The following is a 4,821-nucleotide window of genomic DNA, read 5'->3' on the forward strand; positions in this document are numbered from 1 at the left end:
CTTTTCATACCAATTATTATAAAATGAAATTTTCTCATCTTTCGCTCCTAAAATAACTATAAAAAATTATTTTTATTTGAAAAATTTATAAAAATATAAAACATCTATAAAGGCTGTACGTAAGGCTAGGCTAGACGTTTGTACACCTAGTCTAGCTCTAAAACTGATATAGGCTAGGCTAAGCGCAAGTGGGGATAAATCGTACAAGTTAATCTACCACTATTTTATTAAAATACTTTTATATATTTAAATCAGGGAAAAAGTTTAATATATTTGAGATTAGAGTTATACTGGATCTCTAATTCAACTATATAAAAATATTTGTATATACCAGTCGTAGGTTAACTTATATGATTCATAGTATATACAACAATAAATAATCAATTGTAAAATGTAGTATTTAGTAACTATCTCACTGACTTTTAGTTTGGCTAATTAAACATTAAAAAATAACTATTTTAAAACATGCTTGTTTAAACTTTTTACTGATTAAATAATAAAAATAAAATAATACAACATATATGATAATTATTAGTTGAAATAAAACATAAAAAGAATATTTATTTATTTATTTATTTATTTTTGTAGATATGTAAATATGCATATCAGATATGCAGATACCTACTTGAAATTCGCAATCACACCCTATTAGTATGCGGTCGGATCAATATCGATAATTTTCAGATTGGATTCGGATACACACCGCGAATATGGGAATCGGATCCGATCCATAAACACTCATTACTAGGTGTCATTTATGCTCTTATTTAACGTTTCACATCATCAATCGTTAGCATAAATTATCAACGAGATGACAGAAGAACAAATGTGATTAATTTGTAATTTTTAAAAAACTAATTTAATTAATAAAATCTTTCAAAATAAATTTAAAAAATAATTCATTTTTCAAAGACTAATTTAATCATTAACCTTGTTATTTAAGTTCTTTTCCTCTAAACAAGTGTTTTTCTTTTCACCATTTTTATTGTGATTTTAAGAATTTATTAAAAGAAGAAAAAAATTTTCTAAGAGAAGCCGGCCACCTAATGCCTTCTGCTACCTCCCATCGTACAATTGACGATATGGCCTTATGGCGGAACGGCGTAAGTACTACTTTAAGTCTTTTATATACTAAAAATGTTTGATATATCTTGATTATTGATTCTTGACTATTGATTCTAGTTTTAGCTAGGGCTATAGGTTTGAACTGCTGAAAGTATTTGATATATCTTGATTATTGATTCTAGTTTAATGAATTTAGTGTATTTATGGATTTTGCTTCTTGATTATTGGTTGTTGTTAATTGATTGTTGATAATTGGTGCTGTTTAAGTTAATTGTTGATGGATAGAGTTTATGGCACATTCCAGTTATAGATGAAACTCTGCCAAAATTTCTAAAAAAAATCTCTATATATTATGGTTATTTACTTCTGAAGATTTAATTTATATTGCCATATTAGTTTGTTTGTGAATTGTTGATAGGTTTGCGCCAAACAACAACATATGTACTCAGGAGATAACCAACGTCATTAAGCTGATGTACGACCATCCATGGCCGAGCTACAAGAAGATCTCCTTTGAGACCAGAGAGCGATGGTTTCAGATGTGGGGGGTAAAAACTTAGTATAGTCAAACCTTATTAGCTAGTTTATATCTTCTGACCGAGACTCGCAGAGGTATCAGAAGATTCTCACACGAGTGACGGACACGGATGACCATAGGCTGGAGTGGAGAGGGCAGTTGGAGCGGCTTTAGCAAATGGAGCAGCAAATGGCGGTGTACCAAACTCAGATGCGCGCCGGTAGCAGTGGCCTAATTGCTGGTGGCAGTGGTGTTTCTCGTGGCAGTAGTATTGACGATAGGACATAAACATCACCACCTTCTCCGCTGCCTTAGCAGGAGCACGGGAATGATGATGATGACTACTACTTCCAGGATCTTTAGTGATTAGGGCTTTGTTTTACCGTTTCATTGTATTTGTTTGATTTAATTGACTTTAAATTTATTTGAATATTTAATATTACATAATTGGTTTCTATTATATACCACTAATTGTGTGAAAAATAAATTTAAATAAAATATTAAAAAATTACGTCACAATATTTTTTAAAAAAATTGACATTACTGTCGGATTTACCAATGCATAATACGACAATAATAGTGCGGAAAATAAGATATTGTGGCGCCAACATTTCCATCTAAAAAATTTTTTGGTAACCAAATGATTTTTTGGGCAGCTAATCTGTCGCAGAATCTAATGGTAATTACCGTCGAACAAAAAAATCTGACGGTAACTGGTTACCAACGAGGTTTATACTGTCGGATTCCTTTCGACGGTAAATGCGTTGGTAATTAACTTACCATCAAATTTTATTCATTTTTCGACGGTAATTTCAAAAGTACTCAGCGTTTTTCTTGTAGTGTGTACCGCCTACATAGACATAGAAATACAAATACATCGTATACATCAACCAAATTACTGGAAACTAAGTAATAACATTTTATCTACCAACTAAAAAAACCAAATAGTCTACTAGGTCATCAACCAACAAAATACAGTACCCTACACTAGGCCTTGGATCATCACCACGATCGTAATCATTGTTGTAGGATTTCTGATCAACATTCTCATCCTCATCCTCATCGTCATCACTCTCCAGGGGGTCTACTAGGTAGTCATCAGTCTCATGATCAACCTCCTTAGTGTTTTCTTCAATTAGACCCATTGAAATACGTTATAGGTTCCCACTGTGTAAAATCTCTCGACCCACGTCACTCCTACTCAAGTCACTAGATACTCTCCCTGTAGAATTTCCCGAAGAAGTGCAGCATGGATGCCTCAAATCCAAGGAATACCTACTCGACATCATACTAGGCTGATGGCTAGATCGTGATTGGCCTGGATCTAAAGCCATGACCCAAGCAGCTAGCTAAATGAAGCTCCTTCTCCTGTGCCAAACTGTGAAACACTCCAATACTGGTGATGTAATGGGTATAATGGAGTAAAATGTGTGCAACGAATATATGGGATCGAGGAATGCTATGTCTCTTGGCTCAGTGTAGCATGTGGTTGTTGTTGTGGCTGTGGCGGTGGCGGTGACTGTGGCTGCTACTCTTGATTCTCATCATCACCAACGGGATTGCCCCCTTGGTTCTTTTGCACCACAAGATCTGACAAGTTCAAGCGATTGCCATAGTTTGCGCGGTACTAATACATGTAACTCTAGGGGATGCTGTAGAGGCACGAGAAGCTGTATGAACGTGACTATACCTATTCGTCCACTGCATCACCCAAAATGAATAAGTGGTGATGGTGTACTAGTCAAGATTCTTAGGGCTATTTAGGACTTTCCCGTGAGCTTTGCCTATACACCATTCCTAATGAGGAACTTCCTGGACGAAACCAAATTGTTGCCTAAACCTATCAGTTGCATTCTACTCAATGCATTCGAATGATATCAATAGTACCGTAGCGCTCAACACAACTGAGTGCTGAAGGATGTCTGCAGGGATTAATTTGGCTTAATGCGATCAACACCATAAGTGTTCCACAGAAACTAGACACATTAAAAGAAACAGATGATTACACACCAAATAATAATAAGATTCAACCCTAAACAAACACTTATATCATAAAAACATACTTGGTCTTCCTGCAGCTCATCCAACGACTTCCTAAAGTGAGCAAACGAAAGAAATCTATAGCGTCGGTCAGCATGCTCCCAGTTATGTCACTAAATTTATTTATTTTGTTAACATAATTTTATCCTAAATATTAAAATACAATGTGCAACACTTAGCTAAATTTACTTTTACCTGTTTGCGAGCAAAAAATGAGGGGATGACCAGGAATCGACGCAAGAAATGGTAGACAGATCTAAGCCCAACCTAGCAGAAGTGTTAGTGGAACATCGATTTTCTTTTAGTCAAAATGAGATGTCCTATTTAGCACTCTGTACAAGTGTGCTAGGCACGCCGATCCCCAACTAAATTCTCCGATACTGCCGAAGTCGCAAAGCAAAGGCAGAAATTTTCAGTGCATAGCTGCCCTAGACTTGTCTCCAAACAAGATTGTACCAAATAATAACATGATGTGGCACTTCATGTACCTCTGAATACCATTTTCGTCAGTCAAATCTAAATGATCTTTTAAATTCTGAAGCCATGCGTCAACTTTACGAAGCTTCCTCTATAATCTACCTTTCTAGGTGCAACCCCAAACTGGTACAAACACTCAGTCTCTAAGGCATTGTGACTACTCATAATCACTCATATCACTGGAAGACCATTTGTCAGAAGACTAAGAATAATAGACACATCTTCCAATGCCATAGCACACTCACCAATCAGAAGGTAAAATTTATGTGTGTCAGAGTGCCACCTCTCGATTAAAGTATTTACCATTGTTGATTGACATTGAATTATTTCAATCTAAAAAACGTGATAAAAATCAATTTGTTGTAAATACTCCTCCAGAATAGGATTGTACGGATTTGGTGGTAGAAGGTGGTTACACGTCAACACTCGTAAACTCTACAAAAATATAGCCAAATATTATATCAAACGAAGTTATCCATAAACCCTGACTAATTATTTTATGACAATTTATAACGATAAAAGCATAATTTTTTATTATCATTAACATAATTTAGTTATGTTTAACAAACTACCATTACTTACCCTAATAATTTCTAAAAATTTTAATTAATTATAATTTTGATAACACTAATATTGTATTGTGTTCTATTCTATTCTATTCACACACATACGTACATACATAGATACATACATACATTAATAATACATATTCATAATACTAC

This window comes from Arachis ipaensis, chromosome B03 (genome assembly GCF_000816755.2).
Source record: "Arachis ipaensis cultivar K30076 chromosome B03, Araip1.1, whole genome shotgun sequence".
NCBI lineage: Eukaryota > Viridiplantae > Streptophyta > Magnoliopsida > Fabales > Fabaceae > Arachis > Arachis ipaensis.